Source organism: Dermacentor silvarum, chromosome 1 (genome assembly GCF_013339745.2).
Source record: "Dermacentor silvarum isolate Dsil-2018 chromosome 1, BIME_Dsil_1.4, whole genome shotgun sequence".
NCBI lineage: Eukaryota > Metazoa > Arthropoda > Arachnida > Ixodida > Ixodidae > Dermacentor > Dermacentor silvarum.
This window is the reverse complement of record NC_051154.1, coordinates 330,309,185-330,323,395: the sequence shown is the minus strand read 5'-3', so window position 1 is coordinate 330,323,395 and position 14,211 is coordinate 330,309,185.

Here is a 14,211-nt window from a genome sequence, read left to right as displayed (position 1 = left end):
CGCCAAGAGCGAGCGCCTTTTCTTATTATTAGTGATATTATTTCCAAGGACATATATACACACTAAACAGAAAAAGACCCAGATGGGCGTTTTTCACTTGTCCTCTAGCGCATTCCCATTCGTACATGTTTTTGCTCCCATTGAATGGGCGTACGATAAAACTCCCATTTAGGTGGGCATTCCTTCGGCATACTACGGGAGTACCGTAGTATGCCCACTTTACTCCCATTTGACTCGTAGGTTTTGCAGGTCCACAATGGGAGTTTTATCATTTCCAAATGGGAGCATTTGCGATGAAATTAAGGCGGCATTTAGGGCGTTTTTGGTATAATTAGAGAGTTTATGGATGGAATTAAAGGCGTTTTAGTTTACGTGGGGCGAGCAGGAAGCGAAATGCTTGGTGGCACGGGTGACACAGCACCCAATGAATCACCACAGGCCGAAACGTCGGACGCCGGCCACCAAGGCTCAAGGGAACGGGGCCGTCCGAGGAGCGGCCGCCCGAGCATGCGTTTGGCCAGCACGAATACCGCCGTTTGCAGCTATCGCCGGCGTCCGACACTTTAGCCTGCTGTATTCCGTCTGCCACTGCGTAAGCGCGGCGGCGTCCCGCCACGAAACATTTCGCCGCGTGCTCGCCACACGTGACACAATCGACGGCCCTGGGAATTCACGAAGTCACGTGCACACGTGGTCCAATGGCGAATGAACCCGTCGTCGCTGCACTTCTTCGACTTCCTTTTCCTTTCACTGATCTTTGCACCTCTTTGCAAACCTTGTGCTGTCATGCAATCGTCCTCGCGAAAATGCTAGTAATCGGCAGTGCCTCCGAGGTCAGCAGGTGCCTTCGAGAGCAGTTGCTACTCGCTGAAAGGGAAAATACACGACAAACACACACACTAAAGAGAACAAAATATATTAGACACCAAATGTAACAAATATAATATGTTCACTTTCTGCCAAAATGAAGCATTCTTGCACCATTAAAAAATGTCTCGATTAAAAAAACTACACTGTAAACATGCCAGTCAATACTATTCTACATGTCCGAACACAATAAAATTAGTAAACGATAGAAATTATAATTTAAGAAATCTTATCTCGTCCCATATTGAACTATAAATACAGAACCATGTGTATGAACTGTTACTTTGGACAGACATTCCACAATTTTGCAGCCTATATGTTGAGCTTGCAAGACTAACGCACCCAAAATTAACAGTGGCCTATAGAATGAGGCTGACCACTGGTATTTTGCATGGACTAGCACAAACATACGATGATAAATACCGAAGTACTAAATTAAGAAATTGGGACTCATCATAACGAGCTAAATAATTTGGTCTAGTGATTGCGTTGCATTTTCCAGCAGGCTACCAAAGATTAAAAATTTCGTTATAGCGTTTCTTGAGCCAAAACCATAATCTGATTCTGAGACAGGCCATAGTAAAGGACTCTGGATTAAGTTGGACCACCTGGTATGCTTTAATGTACATCTAAATCTAAGTACACAGGTGTTCTTGTATTTCACTGCCATCGAAATGCGGCCGCCGCGGCCGGGATTTGATCCTTCGTCTTTTTGTTTATGACTAGATTTGTGAAAGTTCCAAACAGGGTCTCCTATATACAGGGTGACCATTTTTAAGTTTTACAGAATTCTTAAAAATAGCCTATTACAGATATCATAATTCTAGTCCTTAGCTGTATTAAAGACGCGGACACACCTGCACGACAAATCGTAGCACATATTCAGCTAATGAACAAAAATCCACTAATTATCATTTGAATTAATTTACGGCCCATATTGCAGTTTACGATTTGTAGCCAGTGAGGTTGCAAGGCATATCCACTTGGAATGAATTTCCAGAATGACACCAGTTTGGAGATATACGCCATCAAACTTGCCTTAAAGACGCACTGTTGTTCAACTTCAATTTTTAACAAAATGCTGTCTTCTGCATTGAAGCACAAAAGCACAAAGTAACTGGAACGCCCATGTATTTCGTCCCACACTTTGGGAAAGAATATTCCGAAACTGGTGTCATCCTGGAAATCCATTTCAAGTGGATGTCACATGTAAGAGGCCACCTGTGGCGCGAAAAAGAAGAGGAGCACGCGATGCCCGGTGCTCCGAACGGCGCGAGCTCGCGAGGCGCACGAACCGAGGCATAGTCGAGGGATGAACGGCGCTGTCCGTGGAGTTTCAACGTGGCACCGGGTCAGGAAGGTCGCATCTCCAGCTATGTTCTGGCGACGGGAGACTTGGGGGTCTGGTTGAGTCCGCGACGCTGGCCGTCCAAGGTGTGGCCGTCGACCTCGGCAAGTTCGGGCGAGGCTCCTGGACGAGCTGCAGCTTCTCACGGCAGGACCAGGCACCCCAGAGAGGATCCCCCTTCTGCGGCAGACCGGCACGTTTGATTCTCCTCGGGACGCCACGTCGGCACTCTTGAAGAAGTTGCGACGCGTCCCGACGCTAGGCCTAGACAGGTGGGCCTAAGCTACGGCGAACGCCATCGCTAACGGGCACATCACCGACCAGATACCGACGAGCTCACCACCGTCAAAAGAAACAACGCGAGGCGCCGACACCTACGACACCCTCAATGCTGCGGACGAGCGCGACGTGGGTTCGACAAGAACTTCGCGACGACGATCTGTAAGCCCACGTTTCCGATTGCGACGCAGTCAGGCCGGATGCAGGGTGGCTAGACTCTAACGAACCCGCGCTAGGACTGACCTAGAGACTTCTAAGGCGGAGCTAGGCTCCGGAACTGACATAGTCCTTTTTTCAGTAGCTGCTATTTAATCTGAGTTTGTTATTTAAGTTCGAGTGAAGATTTTTGTTAAATCATAGTTTTAGTTTTGCGTGCCGTTAGTTTGAGTTTCAGTTTCAGTGTTGTGTGTTGCGTGCGTTCATCGTTCCTGTACGTATTAAATCCTCGTTTGCCATGCCGCCGGTCGTGTCTCTCCTCCATCGAGAGTAGCGCATGCACGCAACTCTCCGCACTCCCAAGTAAAGGTGACAAAATATTGGCGAGCCTGCCAGGATTGATACGGCCCAGTCACCTATAGTCGGGAGTTGTAAAGATGGAGTTGGAGCAGTTGGCGGCAGTAGCAAAGGATTTGAACATGACTAAGGAGGAGGCGATGACATTCTTTGAATATGCTCGGCAAGAACGGGATAAGCAGCAGCAACAAGCACGCGAAAATCATGAGCGCGAGAAGGAAATTTTAGAGTTGAAGTTAAAGTTGGCAGAGATGAACTCCGGGTCTCGCGAGGGGTCGATTTCCCCCAGGTCGGCGTCATCCGACTCGACTTCGCCCAGGCCCAAACAGATTTGCCCAAGGAAATTGATGGCTCCCTTTGATGAGCGCAGAGATGATTTAGATGCGTATTTGCATCGCTTTGAAAGAATAGCGGTCGGGCAAGGCTGGGCAAAGAATGAGTGGGCTAGCGCCTTAAGCCTGTGTCTAGTTGGTGAGGCTTTGAGTGTGTTCGGACGGATGCCCGCCGAAGAGAGTCTAGACTACGATAAAGTAAAAAACACTTTATTGCAAAGATTCCGGCTAACGTCTGAGGGTTTCCGCGAAAAGTTCAGGTCATGCAAGCCGGAAGACGCGGAAACTGGAAAACAGTTTGCAAGTAGATTAACAAACTACTTTGAGAGATGGATGGAGTTATAGGAGGCCAACAAGACAAATGAAGGGGTGCGAGACAAGGTCGTAGGAGAACAATTTCTCGCCAGGTGCAGCGACAGTCTGGCGATATTCCTCAAGGAGAGGAAATTAAAAACAGTAGAGGAAATGGCAGCGCATTCAGATCAGTTTGTAGAGGCGCAGGGTCTAAGAAATTTAGGAAAGAGTGGCAAGGACGCGCCGATGGCAGCAGTAGGGGAGACAAGGAATCGGGGCCCCATGAACAGGCAAGGGACGCCCCAAAGATGTTTTCTTTGTAACCGGCTGGGACATATAGCAATGAACTGTCGGGCGAAGGATAATAGACGTGGTCCACCAGTGGTTTGCCAGCTATGTCAAAAGAGAGGGCATGGAGCGCACGAATGCAGATCAGGATACGCAGACAAAGCTGCATGTATGATGAAAGGTAAAGAGGGTGAGCCGAGAGAAAAGAACATGCCCGTGGTAAGGGAGAAGTTAAAGGACGCAGGGCCACAGTTTTGAGAGACACGGGGGCGAACACAGTATTTGTTAGGGAAAGTCTGGTGCCGTCAGAGAACATGACCGGCTATTTCAAACCAGTCATTTTGGCGGACAGGTCTGTTAAGTATTTACCAGAGGCGCGAGTTCAAGTATCAACACCATATTTCACAGGAGTAATCACAGCTAGGTGTGTAGAAGATCCTCTGTTTGACTTGATTTTGGGGAATGTATCAGGGGTGAGAAGGGCGGATGACCCAGACCCTAACTGGAAGAGGACAGAAGATTTAGAGAAGAGAGAAAAGCCAGAAACGCTAGAAAAGGAGTCACCTGAGGTAGAGGTGGCAGCGGTAGTACAAACGCGAGCCAGGAGTAAGAGTACTAAGCCCTTAAAACCATTACCGGTCACGAACATTAAAGGGTTGAACATAACGGTCGCTGAGTTCAAGGAATTACAGGAGAAAGACGAATCATTGCAGAAGTGCGTACAGAAGATAGGGGAAGTAGTACGAAGACAAAGAAGTCGAAACGTGGCGGAGTTTTTCAAGAAGAACGACTTATTATACCGGAGGTGTGTGTTCAGTTCGGGAAGAGAGGTTCAGCAATTGATGGTCCCAAAGGAACTGAGAGATAGAGTACTGAAATTAGGGCACGATAACGTAACGGCAGGCCACCAGGGAATAAAAGACACTTTAGAAAAAATAACAGAAGATTTCTTTGGATCGGGGTACAGAGCGACGTGAGGAGATACGTCAGGTCATGTGACGTATGTCAAAAGACTATGGCTAAGGGGAAAAACGAGAATATGAGTGTGTGCACGATTGCTGAAGGGAAGGTCACAGGCAGACTAGATAGTGCCCATGACGCCGTAAAGAAGCTCACGACCGGAGAGCCCTTGGTTCAGGTTAACCGGGATAAGAGGATGGACAACATCCCGATCGAGGTTTATGTACCCGAAGAGCGGAAGAGAGTGGAAAAAGTCGTTTCACCTCGGAAAGATAGGAAGTCTATAAGTGATATTGAGTCCAGGGAGTACCAGGCGCTAGACATGATGGGACATTCGAACTCCGAGAAAAAGGACGAAGGAGATATATACCCAAATAGCCCTAGACGTGTAACGCGTAAGCGTAGAAAGAAAATCCGCAAGAGATGGAAGAAATAGGGCAGACGCGATGGTCGGAACCAAAAGGAAAAACATTTAGGAATGGCATGTGGAAGAATGCGGGATTCAGAAATGTGTATAGTAAGGAATACACTGTAACAGTACCTACGCATATATAGGGCATGTGGAGTATTGTAAAATATGTCTAGGCCCAAAGGTTATTCACGTGAGAGTGTGTCAGAACATTAGATAGTGAACATTGTGAACAGTCGAGTGAAGTGCTTTAGGTGGTGAAATGTGCATAAAGTACACTCTTAAACGTGGTGAACAGTGCAACTGGTGAATTGTGCGGTGAAGTGTGTGGTGGTGTTGTGTAGTGCATCAAGTCTTCACACGATCCGGCACCAATGTCACTACGAGGAGTCACAGGCATCACCCGAACGTCACCTCCTCCCCCCACAGATGAGGAGTAAGCAGTTTTTTGGAAAAAAACTCTCAAAAAGTGGACCCATGTCACATGTAAGAGGCCGCCTGTGGCGCGAAAAAGAAGAGGAGCACGCGATGCCCGGTGCTCCGAACGGCGCGAGCGCGCGAGGCGCACGAACCGAGGCATAGTCGAGGGATGAACGGCGCTGTCCGTGGAGTTTCAACGTGGCACCGGGTCAGGAAGGTCGCATCTCCAGCTATGTTCTGGCGACGGGAGACTTGGGGGTCTGGTTGAGTCCGCGACGCTGGCCGTCCAAGGTGTGGCCGTCGACCTCGGCAAGTTCGGGCGAGGCTCCTGGACGAGCTGCAGCTTCTCACGGCAGGACCAGGCACCCCAGAGAGGATCCCCCTTCTGTGGCAGACCGGCACGTTTGATTCTCCTCGGGACGCCACGTCGGCACTCTTGAAGAAGTTGCGACGCGTCCCGACGCTAGGCCTAGGCAGGTGGGCCTAAGCTACGGCGAACGCCATCGATAACGGGCACATCACCGACGAGATACCGACGAGCTCACCAGCGTCAAAAGAAACAACGTGAGGCGCCGACACCTACGACACCCTCAATGCTGCGGACGAGCCCGACGCGGGTTCGACAAGAACTTCGCGACGACGATCTGTAAGCCCACGTTTCCGATTGCGACGCAGTCAGGCTGGATGCAGGGTGGCTAGACTCTAACGAACCCGCGCTAGGACTGACCTAGAGACTTCTAAGGCGGAGCTAGGCTCCGGAACTGAGATAGTCCTTTTTTCAGTAGCTGCTATTTAATCTGAGTTTGTTATTTAAGTTCGAGTGAAGATTTTTGTTAAATCATAGTTTTAGTTTTGCGTGCCGTTAGTTTGAGTTTCAGTTTCAGTGTTGTGTGTTGCGTGCGTTCATCGTTCCCGTACGTATTAAATCCTCGTTTGCCATGCCGCCGGTCGTGTCTCTCCTCCATCGAGAGTAGCGCATGCACGAAACTCTCCGCACTCCCAAGTAAAGGTGACAGTGGATACGTCTTGCAAGCTCTCCGGCTGCCATTCGTTATTTGCAATATGTGCTGTAAACTAATCAGTTAAGAAGTTAATTACTGAAATTTTCGTTAACTAATTGAGTATGTGTTTCGATTTATTGTGCTAGTAAACCGCCTCTTCAAATAGTCCAGCTCAAGGACACTTATGCCATCTGCCACCAGGCGATGTTTAAAAATTCCATCAAACTTACAAAGGATCACCCTGTGTATTTATTTTCTAATAGTGAATGAGTTGTGTTCTGCATGGACTTTTTAGCATGGCTACCTTGTTTAGTTGAATATTGTGCAAGCAGTGTTTTTTTTTCATTCTACCCAGTGCAAAATATTAAGCCAGCATTGTAATATGTTGCAAATGGAGCCTGATCATATCCAACAGTAGCAACTTTAGATGAAATAAGTCATGCTTTCTCATGTTCAAGTGCCTTGATCTCAGAAATCAAAACCTCCTCACATTGGCCTCCCATCAAGTGATCCCTCAAGCAGAGGTCATTTGAAATTGCATTTAATTGCACTTGAAACAGCATATCGCTCTTATTTAAAAAGCACATCCTATTGCAGTCACCATCCCGATATAAAATACTTGTCTGCATCAAGCTGTGAAGCAGCAGCACATTTTCTGAGGAAAAAGCCTAATTGTTCTATTGAATTGGGCTGCGTACTCGGAACACTACTATGCAGTTGCAGACAGGACTAGTAGGGTAGCAACCGTAACACTGTGAACTGACCTAATGGAGCAAGACTGTGTGAACTTCAAATCATTATTCTCTCTTAGGAACCATGCTTTCCGATTATATCATGGGGATAAAATAACTGGCAAGCAAATCTGCACTTCATTGAAGTAAATAACATACTATTCAAGCTACCTTGCAGGGTGCACACTACATTCCCTTCGAACGTGAATTTACGACCTTGCCACGAGTTGATAATTGTATTGGTGTATTGTTGATCAAGAGTGGTAGAACGGGATATGTACGCCTCAGGCCAGAGCACATGTTTCGACAAGGAGACTTGTCTGGTCGAACAAAGAATGTCTCATGCTAAATCCATTTGTTCCTTTGTAAAGATGTGGGCTTCAGCTTTAGACTTTCGTTGCTGGACAACTCTTAATCACTAATGTCGCAACCTTCCCGTTTGCCCTCATCTTGTTCAGTCTATTGCTGCACACAGAAGCTGAATTTTCTTTTAAAAACATTAATGAGGTCAATGGCTTTGTGCGTGCCAGTGTCTGCAAGCACATTTTTTTTCAATGAGTGATAGTTTTGGTGCCTTTCTTGAGAATTCAATAGGGAAGAACCAAAAATTAAGCTAACAGACTGGCTATGCCAACAAGTAAGCATGAAACAGGGGAAATCAAGGTCCCTATGGATGTGGAGTGCCATTTCTTCATTTCACACCATGCTTGGGGTCAGCAGGACTTCCTAAAATTGAGAAAATTTTTGTCATGAAATACGTATTAAAAGTATTCTGTTCATAATCTGAAAAAATGCTATTTGGAAATTCATATATAGGTGAGACCAGCGACAAAGTAAGGGCTTATAGAAAATGACATGCCGTGCTGAATGACAACTGATTTAATTTTACAACAAACAGTCAAATACTCAGGAACGCTTGATAATAGCCATAAAACACCTAAGAAGCAGGGAGCAGTTACACACAATAATGTATGTGCGAGGAAAATGCACCTGGTCATTGGTTTGCAAACAAGCATGCCATTTCCTTATCAGTTCACAAAACAGGTCCTACACTGAAACATTTCTTCTTCAATTTGGCAATTCTGTGGGCCTTGTTTATTGCTCGGGTGAATTAGTTGCTCTTCTTACTGCTATTACAGTATGGTGAAGTGCACTAGACGGGACAAGCGCATCTGACAGCTGAATGTTTATTGAAAAATTTCGCTGCAGCAAGAGATGCGCCCAAGACACCCCGAAACCAGCAACAAACAGAGCGGTCGCAAAAACAACAATACGGCAAAGATAGCTAACAACGCACGCACAATCTCTTATGAATGTGATGGTAATTGGGAAGCATGTGTACGCTGTCAACTGCGGACAACTGGCCTAAGCGGAATAAACAAGAAAACAGAAATAGAAGAACTAGCTAAGCTGTAGCTACCTATGAATCGCACTGCTTTGGTTATAGTGCCCCCAAAGCCACAATAACACACTTTTGCACTGAAAGGCAAGATACCACATTTCTCCTTATTTCAAACACCTAAAGTACTGTCACAGCCTGTCCCTCAGGCACTGGTCAGTCTGTCCCAAGTAAACACGAGCGCAGTTTAACAAATCCTGTACACGACAGAATTAGCGCGTGGGACATATTGATACTCACGTTTTGTCGTACAGTATTTCATAATTTGAGTACCTGCGACGCATTTGCACACTTGTGAAAACTTTCATGGCGCAGAAAACACAAGATCCACCCATACTTCCCTGCTGCTTTCCTTAAGTTGTGCGAAATCTCAGCAACGCAAACACCCCCTCAAGGTGGCAACGCTTATGCGCATAAGGTTTCACACAACCTAATGAAAGTGACAGGGGAAGTATGGGGTGGTTCCTGTGTTTCCTGCGCCATGCAAGTTGGCACAACTGTGCAAACGCGTCACGGATAGTCGAGAAAGGAAAGATTGTACGACGAAACACGAGTATCAGTATGTCCCATGCGCTACTTCTATCAAGTACAGAATTCATGTACAGCGGTCGTGTTTACTTAGGACAGACTGGCCAGTACCTGAACGACAGGCTGCGACAGCACTTCAGGAGTTTGAAATAAGGAGAAGGGTTTGGATCTTGCTTTGGACTTCAAAAGTTGCGGTTGCTATGTGCAATTGAAGATTGTGGAAGTTGTAGGCCGTGGAAAAACAAAATTAGAATGCGAGCTTTTTGAAGCAGTGTTCATTGAAAATTCTTTTCAATTCTGGATCTGATACGTGCGTTAGCGTGGTTTTGGTGGCACTTTAAACAAAGAAGCGCGATTCACAGGTAGCCACAGGTAAGCTAGTTCTACTTCTGTTTCGTTTTTGATGTCTCTTGTATCTTGTGCCAGTTGTGCGCAGTTGACAGCATACACATGCTTCCCAATTATCATATTTGAAGAAGAGATCGTGCACACATTGTTAGCAATTTTTGCCGCATTTCCTTGTTTTTTGTGCCTGCTCCGTTTGTTGCTCGTTTTGGGTGTCTTGGGCGCATGCGCGCATTGTCCTGGTGCAGCAAAATTTTCCAATAAACGTTCACAGTTGTCAGTAGCGCTTGGCCCGTCTGTCTCACCTCACATTGTCCCATCTATTGCACTTCACTGTACTCTAATATGCATCACCAACTGGCCCAAAGTTCTACTCTTCTGAAGTTCTTACTGCTACTTCGCACTTGTCAAAGTCAGGCATGCAGCCATACTGCATACAATGTATAGCTTTATGGACCGGCAGTTCATGTCAGGGATTTATTTTGGCTTAATGGCACCACAGCAAGTAAACGAAGACAAGTGGTGATATGAAGTGATATCATTCATTCAAAAACAAATTCTTTATCCAATGTAACTGAGAATGAGCGATGCATTTGTCGTTTGCGTTCTGAATCTACCAAAGCTTAATTATCTTATGTACTCTCGGGTCGTAATTTCTGTCCAACACAGAAGTTTGGGCTAATTTGTGATAACAGACAGAACTTGGACATCATAACAAGCGTGAAGGAACGCGAACACGAAGAAGAGACACATAGACTAGATCCCATCCAGTCTGTGTGTCTCTTTGGGTCCACGTTCCTTTGTGCTTGTTATGATGTCCACGTTCCATAATTTTGGGCTATAACGAGTTCTGTGGAACACAGGAATAAACCCACATTTTTTGCAGTACGTTGCAATGTGCGGATGAGATTTGTTAGGCACAAACAACTCGATTCAACCCAATCTCAAATTAATACAATGTCTGTCTACACAATGTAGGCATAACAAGATGGCCATGGCTGACTGTACACATCCTCCATTGCACAGTGCACCACCTTCTTCAAATCGTGCCACACGCAACAACCACATTGTTTTCCTCGCTGCAGTATTTTTTCTCACATCAGAGAAAATCTCTGTTCACAAGCTTCCTACAGAAAAATAAATTTTAGCCCATAGGGACCAACTGCGCTTTTGCCCATGAAAAAGCACAAATTCATACAAAACTGCAACCATTTTTTACTTGGCTCATCTCATTCATTATATTCCATCGTTATGCCTAATTCAGTTGTGCGAATCATTTTTTCACAGGCCCTTGTTAGGACGGTTTTGTGCTGTGACAAAAAAGGCAGAAATAAAAAAAACAAAGGTTTGTTGTGGTTTGCGGCATAATATGCATCCAGCAAACTAGGCCACAAGTGTTGTGTACAGTCTGGAGACCTCAAAAGGTTGTGCCTACATTGTAAAGATGGGATGCTGCATTAATGCGTGATTGGGGGAGCATGACTCATCTGTGAAACAACCTGCCCTGACGCATTGTGAAACATTAACAAATGTGGCGACAGTACTGTGCTTAACAAAACTGACATTGAAGCCACGCATCATGATCAGATAACATGCGAGGCAATTGTGGCTTCAGAAATTTAAAAAGAATGACAAATGCATCAGTCATCTATCAGTTGCACTGCACGAAAAATTTTAATAGATATCATCACATCATGTCACCACTTGTTATAATATATTGTCTGTTTATTGATTATGAAGCTTGATGTGAGAGCTGAGGCTTGTGTCATGTGTACATATCTTCGTTCACTTTTTGTGGTGCCATTACACAAGAATTGGGATAACCAAGTGGCCACACGCTGCTTTTGTCACGTTATAGTGGTGCTCGCAAAGCGGGAAAACAGTTCACATAATGCCACGCCATGTCAGCATGCCCACTCTTTGCACACGCAGAAGATTACCTCTAGAACAAGGTGCACAGGCTGCATATGTGCTCAGCTGCACCGACAGCCATGTGCAGTGATGGCTGCGCTAGAAAAGAGGACGCGCACACCAACTGCCCCCCACTGGGCTCCTTTCAGGGCCCCCTTAAAAGCTAAGTTTGTCATTTCTTGTTTCTGTTATAGGCTAGTGCAAACAAATGAATTTGTCTTATTCCCATTAAGAAATTTTGTAGATTAGGTAGAAAATTTATGAAAGCATAGGTTTATTACTTGTCACCTTTCTGTCGGAACAGCGTACAAATGCATAAGCAGTACTCATCCCCTTGTTTCATGTAAGTTTTTTCATGCTGAAAGAAAGGCATACATTAAAAAATAAGCTTGGTTGCAACCTGTGAAGGAATTGTGTCATGTCATATAAAGTGTTGCTGAAATCAAAATATAGTCGCGACTTTCCTGTGACTGACTTTATCTAACACAGTGAAAAGGAAAATGACCCTTTAAACAACAGACTCAAAATGAAGAAAAAAAGCCAGAGCACATTATTACGACAACTGCAGCGCAATAACACACAAGGATGACACAAAGAAATGACCAGGACGAGCGCTGAACTTACAACAGGTGTTATTGTAGCCAATTTCACATATATTTCACTACACAAACGTGATTAGCTGCACATGCATAGGAACGCCATCTCTTTATCTGAGAGTTGTATCGATGGCACGCTAACACACCTTTACCCCCCCCCCCCCTAGCTGGGAAATACGTTCTCCTTCAACAATTTCTCGAGTGCAGCGCGACTTGCTTTTCATAATGACAGACGTGTTATGCAGGTCAGGTGGACAATCCTTACATGTTAAACAATGACAAGCCAGGAAACATTGAAAGTCTTTCCCTTCAGGCGTGTTTTTCACATAGGTTGCATGCTCCCCAACACTCAACCTAACATTGACGCATCTCCCAGTTTGGCGAACATGCACCTTTCTTAGTCTTAGAGAGATTTCGTAGACTACACCTTCTGCACAATCAACAAAGGATGGAGGGTGCCTATGCGTTGTGCCACAGGCATGCTCCTTTCTTACTTCTGTGTCGCGCGTTGTGCAGAGCTTGGACAGCCTGTTAGGTGCTGTGAATACGACTTTTACGTCGTACCGCTGGGCCACCTTTTTCAGGTTGTGTGAAAGCTTGTGAACATACAGTATCACCGCGCAGGCAGTAGGTAGCTGTGATACCGTATGTTCACAAGCTTTCAGACAACCTGAAATAGGTGGCCCATCGGTACGACGTAAAAGTCGTATTCACCACACCTAACAGGCTGTCCAAGCTCTGCACAATGACGGACCCAGAGGTAAGAAAGGAACAAGACTGCGGCACAACACATAGGCACCCTCCACCCTTGACTGTGCAGAACGTGTAGTCTACGAAGTCCCTCTAAGATGCGGAAAGGTGTATGTCGGCCAAACTGAGAGATGCGTCAATGTTAAGTGTTAGGGAGCATGTAAACTATGTGAGAACGCGCATGAAGGGAAAGACTCAAGGTTTCCTGGCTTGTCATTGTTTAACATGTAAGAATTGTTCACCTGACATGCATAACACGTCTGTGATTATGAAGAGCAAATTGCGCTTCACTCGAGAAATTGTTGAAGCAGAGCGTATTGCCCGGCTAGGCGAAAAGTGTGTAAGTGTGCCATCGATGCAACTCTCAGATAAAGAGATGGCATTTCTACGCATGTGCAGCTAATGACGTCTGTGTTGGATAGTGCATATATATGTGAAATTTGCTACAATAAAGCCTGGTGTAAGTTCTGCGCTCGTCCTGGACGTTTCTTTGTGTCGTCCTTGTGTTTTATTGCGCTGAAATCCTCGTCATAAGGTATCAACGTGCCCAACTCGCCACGGTAATAATGTGTTAAGCGTTGTATGTAGGCGTCTTGGTTGCAAAATAACCTAAATCTTGCATCCTAATCTGGTGTGTAAGGCATAAAAGGCTCTTAGCGGAGTCACCTGATGCTTTTATATAGGTTATTCAGTTCGCATGATCTTCCACAAAAGTAGCTGCAGGCATTTTTGGCGCAATAACAGTACTGTTCATAGTATCAGTCGTGGGGAGCATGGCTGGCCACTTGTAGCTGTCACACATGTTCATCGCCGACTGCGCCAGAATATGCAGCGGTGTGGGTAAAATAACTAACCAAAAGACATCAGTTCAGTTCAAGAAAAGAGACAGAGTAACCCAACAAATAGATTAAGGCTCCAATACACAAACTGTCACTCTCAAGAAATGGTCTTTCTCATATTTTAATACAGTCCCTAGTTTAGTACAAGTTTTTATATGATGTTTTGGTTTCTTCTACACTACAATGATGTTGCTTGTTAGAGACTGGTGTTTTGATGTGCACACTTTTTGTATTGCTATTAAAACAGCTGTTAAAAAAAGATTTGCCTTTGTAACTAAAGTTTGGAGACAGTGCCTGTCAGCTCATATTTTTATCTGTTTTTCATTTCATCTGTGCATTACACCAAACATAAACTACAAAAATATCCGTACTCAGAATCACAAAGGTGCACACCTGTGTAA